Here is a 16205-nt window from a genome sequence, read left to right as displayed (position 1 = left end):
ATCCCACTCCTGGGCATATATCCAGAGAAAACTCTAATTTGAAAAGACACATGCACCCCAATATTGACAGCAGCACTATTTACAATAGCCAAGACATGGAAGAAACCTAAATGTCTACTAATAGATGAATGAATAAAGAAGATGTAGTATATATATATATGTGTACACACACACACACACACACACACACACACACACACACACACACACACAATGGAATACTACTCAGCCATAAAAAAGAATGAAATGTCCTTTGCTATAACATGGATGACCTGGAGATCATCATTCTAAGTGAAGTAAGCCAGATAGAGAAAAATACCACATGATATCACTTATATGTGGAATACTTTTTTAAAAGACACAAATGAACTTATTTACAAAACAAAACAGACTCACAGACATAGAGAACAAACTTATGGTTAGCAGGGGGCAAAGGGGATGGGAAGGGATAAACTGGGAGTTCAGTACTTGCAGATACTAATTACTATATATAAGATAAATAAACAACAAGTTTATACGGTGTAGCACAGGGAACTATATTCACTATCTTATAGTAACCTACAATGAAAAAGAATATGAGATGAAATATATGTATGTGTATGTATGACTGAAACATGCTGTATGCCAGAAATTAACACATTTTAAACTGACTATACTTCAATTAAAAAAAAACAGCTTTTGTTTTTACTAAATTCTTTGCTGCTTATCCAAATAATAAAGCTACAGCTGAAGAATTCAAACTTAAAAAACTTGATTCCCAGCTATTGTCACAACACTGTGATGCCATTATTCATTAGAGAACTGCAATACTGAATTGTTGAATTTTCCGAATTTGAGGAGGGGGTTGTTTGTTTTTAACCAAATTATTTCTAATCTCCAAGATGATTAAAACAGGTTTTTTGAAAGCAGCAGGAGTGTTCTAGAATTTAAAGAACAGCATTATTTAAGAAAAATAAAAAGTTTATCATAAAAAATATATCTAGTAAAACATCTTAGAAAAAACATTTTAAATAATAATTAGAAAACCCAAGATCTTATAGAAAATACGTGTATATTTCTTAGACTTCAGCATAATAAAAGATTTCTGTAACAAGACCCAAAAGCATTAATTGTAAAAGAAAAGAATTAATACACTTGGCTATACTGAAACTGTTGTTCATAAAATGAAAGCTTAAATAACATGAAAAGACAGGTTATCAATTTGGGAGGTCATTCACTATACATCCAACTGACAAGGTTTAATATGAAGAATAGCTAAAGTACTTGTACTAATCACGACAAAAAGCACAAATAATCTAAAAGAAAAATATTCTGAAGATATGAATAGGCAATTCACTGAAGAGAAAACACACAATAAACAAGTGAAGAGATATTCATATCACCTGTGATTGGAGAAATACAAATCAGGACCCCAAAGAGATCATTTTATACCCAGAAGAACGGCAAAAATTAAAAAGTCTGATCAAGTGTTGGAGAAGACATGGAGCTACATGTACCTCATGCATTGCTGGTAGAATTCTAAAATTATGCATCAGTTTGAAAAAGAGTTTGGCATTTTCTCCTAAACCTGATCATTTACAAACCTATGAGCAATTCCACTCCTGGGAATACAGCTAAAAAGAAGCCCTTGCCCACATGCAACAGAAGACGTATTCTAGTAGCACTGCTCAAAACAGCAAAAACCTGGGGCAGCCCACATGCCCCTCGACAAGAAAATGGTAAATAAACTGTGGGATACTCACACAGTGGAATATTATACATCAGACAAAACAAATGAATGAGTTGCAGCCATGTGGATCTATCCTGTGACAATGTCTTAAGTAAGAAAAACCAAGTCTCCAAAGACTATAACAGCATGATGCCTTTTTTATAAAGTTAAAAGCAACTAAAATTAAAATACTGGTTAAGAGTGCATAAATATTCAATAAAATTATATAAAAAGAAAGGCAAGTAATGATGAAGACAGAATTCAGGATGATGCTTACCTCAAGTCAGGAGAGGCAGAGTGATATATTGAGAGGTGCCAGCCCATAATGTTAGATGTAGGGTTTTTTTAGTTTTTGGTTAGGGAATTGGGGGTCATATGTGTGTATGACATTATTAAAAATAGCTTAAGAAATGTGCTATGAACCAAGAGTTATAATTATTCCAATTCTGTGCTCCTGTTGTCCAAATTAAAAATAAATTTTAATTTAAGTAAATAAAAATTCACACTTTATGGCTAAAACACTTTAGAAGGCATTTTTTTAAAGAACAAATAATGACCTTGTTTGTTTTTCTGTTCTTTGTCAGATTTTGTACATCAAATATTTTATACCATTTAAAGAATACTTCCAAATATCAAAGTAAAATATATAAAATATAAACATATTTAGCACTAAGTTCAATGGATTTAATCGTTCCCAGACAACTCTAACTTTGCTATAGGAGTAACTACTTTGTCTTTCTCTTTCTCCTTCCAGTATTTTAAAAAACACTTTCCTGGAACATCTTTTCCCTCAAATAGATGCCATCTTCATTTTTTTTCTGTTTTCTCATCCGTCACATCCTATTCACTTTCTTTCTTTGCTGCTGAACTTCAAATATAATCGTCTACGTTTGCATCTCCACCTGTTCTCCTCTAATTCCCGTTCACTTCCCAGCCAACTACTGTGTGGCTTCCATCCCTGGCATTCTATTAAGAAACAATCACCCAAAACCTCCTACTTGTCAAATATATGGTCTTACCATCCTTTTTCTTGCCCAAGCTGTATATATTGGTCTTCCCCAAGATTCTGTCCTCTGTCCTCTTTGCTTCTTGCCTCATGTATTTTAGCTATTTCCCCAGATAATGTCTAGTACTGGTCACTCTCTTGAGCCCAGACCCACACTTTTAACTCTTCATTACATATTTCCTTCTGTGTATCCAATAGATAACTCAAATTCAATTTATTTAGAATTAAATTTATTTTCTTTTCCCCATAACTGCTCCTCACCCTCCTGTGAAATCTTTCAGTAAATGCTACCTACATCTTTGTCTTCCAATATAAAACCTCCACACTACAGTCCACTCTTCCCCTATTCTTGCCATCTACATCTATATCTTTCTAATTTGTCTATGTTTCTTCTTTTTCAGCCCCAGTGCTCTTAGCTACTCTAGAGTCTCACTCGAGTTATTATAACCACCCCCTAATTGTTCTCCATCCTTCAAGCTCTGCCCTTCAATCCATCTCCACATTACTATCTTTCTAAGCATGCATCAGATCGTGCCAGTCTCCTGTTTTAAAATCTTTAATGAAAATTTGAGAGAAAGAGTTCGTAAGAAATAAGATGATGCATTTGAAAGGAAGAAGATAGTGACTTTTAATCCCTGGTTCTTCTCAACTTCTCAGTTAACAAACTTAAGAGATTCTAAAATTTGGTATCTTATAACACTTTCCATGAGAGTGATTGGCAAGACCTTCATTATAGCCTTTCTCATAAAGAGTTTTCCTTTTGAATTTGACACAAAGACTTAATGCAAACTATGGAAAATGAGTGTAGAGTTTTGAATGTTCTCATAGGAACATGCCAAGAGCTTCTATATAAGCATAAAGAACAAAACAATGAAAGAAAGAAGGCCCAAACATCAAAGAGGGTCATTCTGAACAGTATCTGATTGAATTCTGTCTTATACATAATTCAGTGAGATTTATCCAATACTCATTAAAAGAGATCATTATAGCACAGGAACTGAGTAATTTCTCAGAAGAGGCTAGTCTCTGAAGTTGATTGCTGTTCATTTACCAAGCCACACTCTTGCATGCTCTTGTATCCATGTTGAATGTATTCCCTAGGCCTGGATGTCTTTGTCCAGTTCAATATCCAGTTTGTTTTGGGTTTTTTTTTAATTGAAGTATAGTCAGTTTACAATGTTGTGTCGATTTCTGGTGTACAGCATAATAGTTCAGTCATATATATACATACATATATTTGTTTTCATACTCTCAAGGTCCAATTTGAATGGTGACTCCTCTGTATTGTCCCCTGATGCTACATGCAGAACTAATTTATTCATGATTTTTATTTCATAATGTATTGTATATTCCTCTCCTTAAAACTTTGTCACCTTCTTTAATAGTTGTGACTCTGCCTCTCCCATGCAAGTTTAACTTTTTAAGAGCAAAGACAATGTCTTATTCACCCCAGAATCTAGCATACTTGTGGTATAATAAGAAATATATTTGGTCTTTGTCCCTAGTACCTGTACTTCACTGAAGGCAGAGTTTGGCACAAAACTCCTAAATCGTTGGGATTTCCTGAGTGATAGGAGTGTCTTTTGTTACTCATAAGGAGCTTTTTATCTAATGAGGTGACTTAGAGTGGGCCGCCTAGATAGCCTCAAGATGGGGCTGGTCACCAGAAAGAGCAAGTGATTAAAGGGCTGGAAATTTCAACCTCACCCACTGATTTCTTAGAAATGGAAGGGGGTGCTGCAGATTAAACTCTATAAAAACTCTTGAATGACAAGATTTGATAAGCTTCCAGGTTGGTGAACACATCACTTGCTGGGAGGGTGGTGTACCCTAACTCCATAGGGACAGAAGCAACTGCACCCAGGACCCTTCTTGACCTTGCCCTATGTACCTCTTCATCTGGCTGTTCATCTATATCCTCTACAATATCTTTCATAATAAACTGGTAAGCGTAATTAAATGTTGCTCTGAGTTCTATGAGCTACTCTAGCAAGTTAATCAAACTTAAGAGAGAGTCTTGGGAACCTTCAATTTATAACCAGTCAGAAGCACAGGTAACAATCCAGATTTGCAACTGGCTTCTGAAGAAGGGGCAGTCTTATGGGACTGAGCCTTAACTTGTGGGATCTGACACTATCTCTAGGTTGATAGAATCAGAATTGAGTTAAATTTGTAGGCCACTCAGTCAGTGTCTTCTGAGATATGAGGAAATGCTTGGTGGCACTAGAAAAAAACACACTAGAATAGTACTTTTCACAAAGCAAGTGGTGAATATGCTTGCTGAATTAAAATGAGTATCAGAAGCCAATGTTAAAAATTAGGTAGAATCCATAAATCTGCGAAGTGTGGTTGATTTTACCCTGAAATAACTTCCCTAATGTTTATGGACACAATTTGGAAAATTACATGAAAAAAATTCTTACAGTAAAATTGAAACTATAAACAAAAATAATAACCATATGTTTAGCTAAACGTTTCCCTTATTAATGCAGTCTGAGGTTATTTTATAACTGCTTAATATTGGTGTTAATTAAAGTAAGCTTAGCCAAATAAAACCCTAAAGTCTTATTTTTCTGAACTACTATCTAGCTGGTATCACCCATCACCTTATAAAATTGGTTTTTTTAAATTAAATGCAGAACTCTGAATTTACTGGTACAGCTAGGGCCCCAAGGTAGATGTATTCCATTAGAAGGGTAAGTTACAGGGAAAGAATGACTGGCATTTCTAGAAGTCTTTATTTGAACAGCTGTCGTGGGAAGAAGGAGTAGACCTGTTCTGTACTTCACTGAAGGCAGAGTTTGGGTCAATGAGTAGAAATTACAAGTCAGAAGATTTCACCTAACTATAAGGAAATTTTTTCTTGGAGTATTGGTGACCAACAATGAATTTTTTAGATTTTATTGAGTCCCAAGACAAAAACTATATTTTAAAAAGCGGGTTGTTTATTAGTGATATTGCAAAAAGAAGTCCTCCATCTAGGGGCAAGTTGTATCAAATGAGATGTCTCTTTCAACACTAAGATTTTATGATCCCATTAATATTTCCCATATTTTTCAGTTGTTGCCATTCTGCAATCTTATTTTGCACCTAGACTTAATCCTGTCAATTCATGTCTGCGCCCCAAGGGAAATTTCTCTTTATAAAAAGTAAGTCTGTGTTCTCATTGTATATAGATCTATTACAAAGAGAGAAAAAAAGGGTCTCTGGATGAAAATGGGACTTGTAAACAAAATGATTTTTAGTATATGTCTCATCTCAACTCCTAGAATTAATAACATGAAGAGCTTCTAAACTTTAGTTAACTCCTTCCTTGATGGTGACGTGCAAGACCTTCATTATGACATCTCATGCAAAGAGTTTTCCTTTGACTCTGACACAGAAATTTCATGCAAACTATGGAGAAAGAGTGTAGAGTTTTCAGTGTTAGTATAAGAACATGCCAAGACACTTTCACGCATGCATGAAGAAAATAAAACAATCGAAGAACAAAGGATCAGGCCTCAGAGAACATACTGATATTTCCACTTCAACTGCTTGAAAGTGACTACATTCAATAGAAAAACAAATGGTGAAGGGGGAAAACAAAGACTGAATTAATCTCAGACATACATCTGGAGTTTATAAGAGAGAAGCAGAGGAGGACTATGTGACCGATTCATAATAATAAATAACCAAGAAATTTCATGCAGTTATAATGCAGGCAGTTCCCAATTATCCGTAACAGAAGCAAGGAAAGCAAAAAATGATCTGAAATCTAAGTAAGTTAAAGATAAATTTGCCTCAGAATTCCATCCTCATATCCTTTAGAGTTTTCTTAAATCAAAATACTTTATCTTTCCTTTATTTGTATTACAATAAAGGTGGCACTCTGTAGCAAAGGGACTCAAGGACAGACAATGCACAGGGAAATCCAGAATAGATCTCTTAAATATTCATTGAGGGCCTCTCATGTGCAAGAAACCATCAGATAAAATAAATATAAAACATGCTCCCTGCCTTTAAGGAACTTAGCATTTTCTTTGGAAAAAACACACACTCGTGAAAAATAAAAAAAAAATTAAGTGTATGATTAAGCATCAAATGCTTGGGCATTGACAATGCATGGCATTGACAGTTTTAGAAAAATGAAGTACTCATATTTTGTTTGCAGAGAGATACATGAAAACAACTGGACTGAACTAAATTTTGAAGGATTATTGGGGGGGGAATGGCTACATAAGATAAGAAAAGATTTGTTCTGGTGCTATGTTCCTTTAACCTAGCTTAAAACGACCTATTGGACTGGGTTCCCTCACCTCTTTCCATACACACATTCACTCACAGGCTAAGCTTTTAAACAATGTTGGTTTTCTATGAAATACTTACAGGTAGTTAAAATCTCCCAAAGCCCTAGTCCCTAAAGGCTCACTCGTTCTCACTCTCGCTCTCGCTCTCATGCTCTCTCGCTCTCCCCCTCTGGAGTTCAGTGTGGTTTTCCCTGTCCTATCAATTAGCAGAAACTGTGAATACTTAAAAACACCATACTTCCCAGAAAAACATACACATAACAAAATTAAGCAAGTAATTCCTAAGTGTTTGTGCTCATGAAGGTTAAGTGATTTTGAATGCTGTGAAAACGGAAATCTCCAGTGCAACCCTCCTCTTAGATACGAGCAGAGGCATGTTCTGCAAGGTCAAAAGGAAATTTAGGGACAGAGGAGAAACAAAGTCCTAGCACAGAAAAGGAAAAGCCAAGCTGAGTGATAGCGTCTGCATTCTCCACTGCATCCTTTGTAATAAGCCTTTGGGGCTACACTGTCAGGGTTTCTCTTGGCACCTGCAGCAACCTTTAGAACTAAAACCACAATGAAAAACAGCAACATGTGTTGCTAAAAAAAGTCAATCTAAGATAAAAAGCAGCAACACGGAAGGAACTGGAGAACTCCCAGCACTTGAGCTAGATTAATGATTTAGGGGGTCATTGCAGAACACAGACTCTGGAAATGGAAAACCAAAAAATGAGGGGTGGATAGTCATGTTCAGGTTATCTGTCTTCAACAAATGGGAGAGACCGGGAGCATGTCCTGAGGGATCAGTAAATGCCATTGTGCAACTGCTGAGTCATCTCACTTGCAATTATTTTAGTTTACAGATAGCTTTTGGAATATGGACATCAACTTTCTGAAGGTCAGAGATATGGACCCAGGCGGTGCTCTCTGGAAACCACACAGATAAAAGTGTAATCACAATGCCCCCAGGGACACTAACAACTTGAATTTTGCTAGCTCCTCCGCCATGCTCAGGGACACGTTCACTCACATCCTTCTGCAGCTGCCTTCCCAAGGATGAGTGTGGCCCACTGTTCATCCAGTCTGCCTCTATCACTGCTGTTTCCAGAAATCTCTTATGGCAAAGCTACGTCTCTGCCAGGAGCATTTAGGTTCCTGTGTACAAAGCTGCAGAGCTGCAAAACCGTCAAGGGGTTAAACTGCAGTATCTCCAGTCCTTGCTATCCCTTCCTCTGTATGAGAAGGAACAGCCAGAGCACATCTCTTCACAGTGTTGTGTCGCACACTCACCTGGATGCTAGCACAGCTAATACCCTACATTTCACAGAACACAATTCCTATTGCTGCCACCTACTCTCCCACTATTGGAGTGAGAGGTTGTCCCAGGCAAGGCTGGGGAAAAGGCATCTCCATTTCCCACAGGCTCTCCTCTCTTCCACACAACCAAACATGTAACCCACTCTATGTCATGACCCCCATGGACACGTCTTTAGGTTGGATTCACTCAGGACCAGCCCCATTGCCTCCAAAAAATTAAACCAAAGGCCATGTACATGGAATAGATGGTCACGTATATGTAAGTTTCCAACCTTTGAATGTTTCAACACAAAGAGCTTTATCTTTAATATTCTGCTTCTCTCAGGGCAAATTTACAATCAGCAGTACTTTTTGTTGATGCCTAAAGGATGTCTAAGAGTACACATGAGCTTACATCTCAGCACGGAATCATTCCTCCTGGGGCTCTGCTCCTGGCCAGGTGCTGGGCCTGACTAGGGGCTCCTCTGTAGCACAGAGAACGGAACTGTAAACCAGAGGTGGTCATTCCTCCATGCTTCATATTATTTACATATAATCTTTTATATTATGTGGAATCTTCTAAAAATAATTCATCTTTTTCTAAGAACCAGACTAGTTAGGGAATTTTAACTATATTAAAACAAAATTTTATAAACTACGTTAAAAACTGAATATAGGTTTTGTAATTCTTTCATAAATTAAAACCCAAAACACGAAGTCTAGGACCTAAATTTCAATGATGTGTTTCCTAAAAGGTAGGCTTTCTCTTGAAACTGACCCTATAACTTTAGGAAAACAATACTACAATGATATAACCACATTTTTTATATTTTATATATGGCTTTATCATGTACACAACCTATTTTGACATATCTTTCAAAAGAGAGAGCAAAGTTTATTTCTGTAAGATAGGTTTCTGAAAATCTGATTTATCTGAGTATATTGTCTTTTTTTTGATTGAAGCATAGTCAGTTTACAATGTGTCAATTTCTGGTGTACAGCATAATAGTTCAGTCACACACATATATATACATACATGTATTCATTTTCACATTCTCCTTCATTATAGGTTACTACAAGATATTGAATACAATTCCCTGTGCTATTCAGTATAAACTTGTTGTTTATCTATTTTATATACAGTAGTTAGTATCTGCAAATCTTGAACTCCCAATTTATCCCTTTCCACCTGCTTCCCTTCCTGGTAACCATAAGTTTGTTTTCTATGTCTGTGAATCTTTCTGTTTTGTAAATAAGTTCATTTGTCTTTTTTTTAGACTCCACATAATAAGTGATATCACATGGTGTTTTTTCTTTTTCTCTCTGCTTACTTCACTTAGAATGACAATCTCCCAGTCCATCTATGTAGTTGCAAATGGCATTATTTCATTCTTTTTATGGTTGAGTAGTATTCCATTGTATAAATATACCACTTCTTCTTTATCCAGTCATCTGTTGATGGACATTTAGGTTGTTTCCATGTCTTGGCTATTGTACATAGTGCTGCTATGAACACTGATGTACATGTATCTTTTCAAATTAGAGTTCCCTCCAGATATATACCCAGAAGTGGGATTGTTGGGTCATATGGTAAGCGTATTTTTAGTTTTTTAAGGAATCTCCATACTGTTTTCTATAATAGCTGCACCAAACTACATTCCTATCAGCAGTGCAGGAAGGTTCCCTTTTCTCCACAGCCTCTCCAGCATTTGTCATTTGTGGACTTTTGAATGATGGCCATTCTGACTGGTGTGAGGTGATACCTCATTGTAGTTTTGATTTGCACTTCTCTGATAATTATTGATATTGAGCATTTTTTCATGTGCCTATTGGCCATTTGTATGTCTTCCTTGGACAATTGCTTGTTTAGGTCTTCTGCCCATGTTTGGATTGGGTTATTTATTTTTTATTATTAAGTTGTATGAGCTGTTTATATATTCTGGGAATTAAGCCCTTGTCAGTCTCATCTTTTGCAAATATTTTCTCCCATTCCGTAGGTTGTCTTTTTGTTTTGCTTATGGTTTCCTTTGCTGTGCAAAAGCTTGTAAGTTTAATAAGGTCCCATTTGTTTATTTTTGCTTTTATTTCTATTGCCTGGGTAGACTGCCCTAGAAGAACATTGCTCAGATTTATGTCAGATAATGTTTTGCCTATGTTTGCTTCTAAGAGGTTTATAGTGTCTTATGTTTAAGTTTTTAAGCTATTTTGGGTTTATTTTTGTGTATGCTGTAAGGGAGTATTCTAATTTCATTAATTTATATGCAGCTGTCCAGTTTTCCCAACACCATTTGCTGAAAAGACTCTCTTTACTCCATTGTATATTCTTGCCTACTTTGTCAAAGATTAATTGACCAAAAGTTTGTGGATTTATTTCTGGGTTCTCTATTCTGTTCCAGTGATCCATATGTCTATTTTTGTACGAATACCATGCTGTTTTGATTACTGTAGCTCTGTAATATTGTCTGAACTCTGGGAGGGTTATTCCTCCAGCTTCATTCTTTTCCCTTCAGTATTGCTTTGGCAATCCTGGGTCTTTTGAGATTCCATATAAATTTTAGGATTATTTGTTCCAGTTCTGTGAAAAATGTCCTGGGTAATTTGATAGGGTTTGCATTAAATCTGTAGATTGCTTTGGGTTGACTATACTGTTTTGATAAATCAATGGAGAGCTGAAAACCCTGATTCCCTAGGCATTAATACCTTCTTGTCCATTACTTATAAGGCACTAATTATCTTTATGCAAAAATTTTATCCTGAAACAATCTGGAAATTTAGTACAACTGGAACATGTGGGAATTTTTTTCTCTCAAAAAATTTTCTTTCATATTTTAAAAACTTACCAATCACTTTCAGTATTTTTAAATGTTTAGGAATAAAAATGTTACCTAGATTATGTGACCTTGACATTTACTTATTTTATCAGCCAAAAAGAATTATACTGACTAGTATAATCATGAGTGACATGTACATGATATGAAAATTTCTCTTTATATATAACAGTTGGCCCCAAATTAATTCAGAGAATCTTCATTTTCACCAAAAAATACAGCATACTCTCAGACTAGTAATTCTATTTACAAATTACTTCTATAGGAATGATCATTTAAGTGCACAAATATATTTTAGATATACAAAAGTATTCATCTCAGCACTATCTGTAATGGTGAAAAATTATAAATAATTTATATGTTCATTGGGGAATGAGTTATATAAATTATGGTCAATCCATACCATGTAATACTGTGCAGTCACGAAAAAGATGATGTAAATCAGGATTCACTGACAAGGAAAGATGTTCATGTTGTGTGTTTAATAAGAAAGCACATTTAGTACCACTCTTTTTACATAGAATTGACTGTAAGTGTGATTGTCAATTGGTGTGTGTGCAGAGAGAGGGGACTGAGAAGTTGTTCACCAAAGGGTTAATAATGTGTTATTTCTGGATGTTATGATTTTTTACTTTATTTTTATCCTTTTCTGTAATATTTGAATTTTTCTACAACGACAATGAGTCATTTTTTATAATCCAAAAATAAAAGCCATTTTCAGTTCTATTTTAATTTTTTAAAAAAACAGACCTGAATCCTTTTTTGGGATAGAACCACGACTTGATTCAAAACACTGCGCTTTGAGATGCGGAACTAAGCTAATCAAGTCCAAGTTTACCAAGGACTGCCTCCTTTTTTGACACATTTTACCCAAATGAGAGGGGTTTAAAGAATAGATGAAGAATATCAAACACATTCCCTCTCCCCCATCAAATTAGAATTTGTCAGAGAAGTGAACAGCTAGGTCAGAGTGAGCGATTTCATTCTATGTGATAATCTTTAGCCACTGTTTCTCTGGGGTTTCTAGTAGAGTAAGGAAAATAAAACTTAAAGGCTATAAAATCATGTTGAATCTATAGTTTGAGTAAAGAAGTTAGATTTACAAAAACATCAATTGTATTTAAGTTCATGAATTCTTAACGATATTTTAAAAACATGTTGATTACATTTGTGTATGCTAGGGAACTACCTCTTTATTTAGAAAAAAATAAGGAAAGGGAAAGAATAAAGCATTTACCCCCCCCCAAAAGAAGAATCATTATAAAATGATGAATTCAGTAGTAATTCATTGCAGTACATTTTTCAGCATTAAAAAAGGAAAATCTAGCAAACAAACACATGAAATTGATACCTTTTGAGTTTTTGTTTTGCTCATTTATTTATTTATAACATATACATCCTGCAAATGATGATTTGGAGAAGTGAGAAAAAAAGTCCCATAAAAGACTGTATAAAGAATTGCCCTTTCCAGAAAATACTGCTTTATTTTTCAAGTTAACAGAGAAAATATGACCATTCATGGATGTTTTCTTTCATCTATTATCTTCTTGATTTAAAACAGACTCTAGCTGAAAGGAACCTTAGAATCATGTATTCTAAATCTTTCCTTTTATTAACAGAGAAATTGAGAGCCAGATAGTTTTAGTGATATAGTTAAGGTCACAGAATAAAGTCAAGTTAGACCCATGGCTAGAGTTCAAGTCTCTTGATTCCCAGAGTTCAATCAATGGTTTTTTCCACGGGGCATCTGGTTACTACATAATATCAGATAAAAATAGGAACACACACACATAAAGCATATATATCACTCTTCCAATTACCCTTTAAGTACATTGCTCATTAAAGAAAATCAGACAAAGCTTCCACAAAATCAGGTTTTTCAGTAGTTGCCATTTTCACACTAAAGAATAAAAGATGTACATTCACTCATTCATTCATTTATTCAACAACTTTCAAAAAAATACGTAGCTGACTTAAGTATCCACTTACAGATAGATGTATATCATCCACCTTGAAGAGCACTATTTTGGAAGACGCCAAGAGCTAGAATCCTGCTTTCAAAGAGTAAGATGACAGTATTACTGTGGGAAAATGCAAAATTTTTAACTAGAAATACCAGTGAGAAACAAGCCTCTTCATCATAACATTAACTCTATCAAAACAATAATATTTCTTCAGTGCAAATAGGAAGGTATACTGTGGTCTGAAGTCACCCTTTGCTACCTTCACTCCAGGACCCTGGGGCCTTCGTAAGAGGTCTGACTTAATAGTATTGTGAGTAATTATTTTTGACATGTATATTTTATTTTTTTCTCCATTAATAATCAGATTAAATGAATGTTCTTTTTATTTCTTCCATTCCTGTTGACCCAGAGAAGATGTCTTAGAGAATGCTGAATGATTTCTTCCTTCAGGATATTATAGTGTTTTAAGAGCTGCAAATTCTAGAGCATGCCAGACAGGAGCTATTTTATCCTTCTTCAGGGTTAATCCTGAGGTTATTTTAATTGACGAAAAAAAAACAAAACAAAACAAAACAAAAAACAACTCTCAACATGGAAAACAAGATAAATTAAGATGAAAACTACCAAAAAACAGTATTTTGTTTTTAGATTTCTTTTCTTTTCTTGTATTGTGAGTACTTCCAAGAGAAGAATGCCCTTGTTTCACACTGTGCTGCAGACGCCTGCCCCTGCTGTCCCTGTCCCCTTCTGCCTGCTCTTCATCCCCAGTCATGCAGCAGAATCACTCGCATTTATCCTTATCATTCAAAACATTTACTCTTAATGCTTCTGATAAAATTTATGAGCTGAAACAATGTTTACTTGTTTTTGACTGAATGCAATACTAAAAAAAGAGGAATCATTATTAATCTGCATTATTAATCATTATTAATCCATTGTTAATACATAATTAAAGTTTAAAAATAGTCTTTGTTGCATACCTACTATGTGCCTGGGAGAAATAAATAGAGAAACATTCCATTGCAGAAAAGATCATGGGCAAAGTCACAGACACCTGGGAGAAGAATAAACATGTCATGTTCAGGAGAAAATAAGGACAGCCTCCAAGGGAGAAGCAAGCTGCTCGGACAAGAGACAGTGATGAGAGGCAAAGGGCCTTAAAACCTTGGAAAGGAGTTTCTATGAGTCAAAGGCTGGACTGTGGAAACACACTCCTGGAAAATAACTCTCTGTACTAGTTCATCTCAGCCAATCGAAAGATCCAGCATGTTACCTTTCCATGAAAATCAATTAAGAAAGAGAGACTTGACACAGAACTTTCTATTTTGTTCTCTCTCCTCACACACACACACACACACACACACACACACACTATCAGTCCTTTTCCTTCTGCAGATAAGGCAACATCAGATTTGATGTCTTCATTTGCTTAGGAAGCAACAGGGGCAAAGAGAAGCATAACAAGAACTAGATGAAGAAAGAATGAGAATTAAGAGAATGGCGGCAGTGAAGACAGCAAAGAAGGAATTTTCCTTCTCAAATAAGAAAAAGAAGTAGCGGGGAAGAGTAATGGAAGGTAATAAAGAACAGAATGGAATAAATATCCTAATGGGCTCCTTAACTGAATTTGCGTCTACTCTCAGCCCTGCGCCTGCAGCTGAAGGAAACCCTTGGTAACTCACTCAACGTGAAGCTACATAGTCATTTTGGTGCAGAGGAAGCAGACAGCGATGAGCTGGCTCTCCCAGATTGCAGCTCTGCCTCAGGATGAAACTGTTCTGATCAACATTTCCCCATCTGGCAGGCAGGCGGCCAAAAGATTGGAGACCTGAAAATGGATCACTGCGTTTTGACTCCCTGCAGCAGCCAATACGTGTAATATAATATTTACACAGTTCAATCTAATATCAGTCATGCTGAGCACCAACCAGTGGAAAATGTTATGTTTTTCATGAAAGAAATAAAAATAAAGGTGACTGCTATGGTAGTATCTGACTCCCAAGGCCCATGCGTTTCACAAATCGCTTTACATTTTCGCTTGATCTTGACTGATGAAAATAATTCCCCACTGTTTGAAAAGCTAAAAACACCAAGACTTTAACTATCACCATTTACTTAGAAAAAGCAGCCTTATATAGTAATAACTTCTTCTAATTTAGAAGACAAGAGTGCGTGGGTGGAGGTTGGGGAGGGACTGAAATGCTCATTAGCCTCCCCCAGGGGCCCTGGCACGGAGTTCTCCCAACTATTCAGAGATCACGTCCTATGTTTACTTACTAGGGGACAATTTATTTTTCTTTTATATTTTCAAAGCACTTGAAATGATTCCTTCTCTTTGTGATGATTTCCATATGCTGTTTCCAATGAAAGGGCAATGGCTTACTCAGTGAGCATAAGGCCACATTCTGAAACCATTAAGTGCCACCTCACAGGGAGAGACCCCGAGGACTGCAGAAGCCCTTCCTATGACACTGAGATCCGGATCTCAAAAAGCACTGCATAGAAGACAGCAGATAAGCCTTCAATTTTATAAAGGTTGGTTAAATAAAATTAGAATAACCACAGATGTGATAGTAGTAACTTTTTAAAAATCCTGAATGTTTCCCATGTGTGAAGTAATTTGCATGTGCAATTTCTAATCCTGAAAACAAGCCTTGGAGATAGGTGCTAACACTATCCCCATTTTATAAATGAGAAAACTGAGGCACAGAGATTAATGTAATCAAAAGAATTAAGAGTTGGCTTGCTCTAAACAGAGCTCAACATAACTATATGCAACTAATTCTTCAGAGCTTGAGGTATTTCCCCTTTTAAAAATCTCTACGGTTTTTAAGGGGGACAATCATTTTATTTGGCCTTGTAAAATATGTAACTTAAGGATTTACTACCTTAAGAAATCTCAGTCAGTAACTGATACTGCAAACATTTTGTGAAACGTAGCATTTTATCAAAAATGAAAAACTGCTCATGGTAAAAGAATCATCACAAATAATTTATTTGGCTTTTGTGCTCTTAACTTACATGCGTATATCTGGAGTACAAGGGACTAGATGACTGCTTTTCTTAATTTCTGAAGGAAATAGATTTGCGTAGAAGACAATTGCTTCCTCCTCCAATTAGAATAATAATAAC

General features: G+C 35.7%; 1 protein-coding gene and 1 long non-coding RNA gene across 5 annotated transcripts in view; one reads left to right on the top strand and one right to left on the bottom strand.

Moving 5' to 3' along the window:
• Window positions 1-16205, top strand: part of LOC106729726 — a 280510-nt gene that overhangs the window by 227677 nt on the left and 36628 nt on the right. For all 4 annotated transcript variants that reach the window (XR_004313487.1, XR_004313484.1, XR_004313486.1 and 1 more), the window contains one exon: window positions 15444-15608. This is a non-coding gene — a long non-coding RNA (uncharacterized LOC106729726). The remainder of the gene's footprint in view (window positions 1-15443; window positions 15609-16205) is intronic.
• SYNPO2 (synaptopodin 2) overlaps window positions 1-16205 on the bottom strand; it is a 156559-nt gene that overhangs the window by 129605 nt on the left and 10749 nt on the right.

Source organism: Camelus ferus, chromosome 2 (assembly GCF_009834535.1).
Source record: "Camelus ferus isolate YT-003-E chromosome 2, BCGSAC_Cfer_1.0, whole genome shotgun sequence".
NCBI lineage: Eukaryota > Metazoa > Chordata > Mammalia > Artiodactyla > Camelidae > Camelus > Camelus ferus.
Note: the sequence above shows the minus strand (reverse complement) of the source record. Positions and strands in the feature narration are given on the sequence as shown.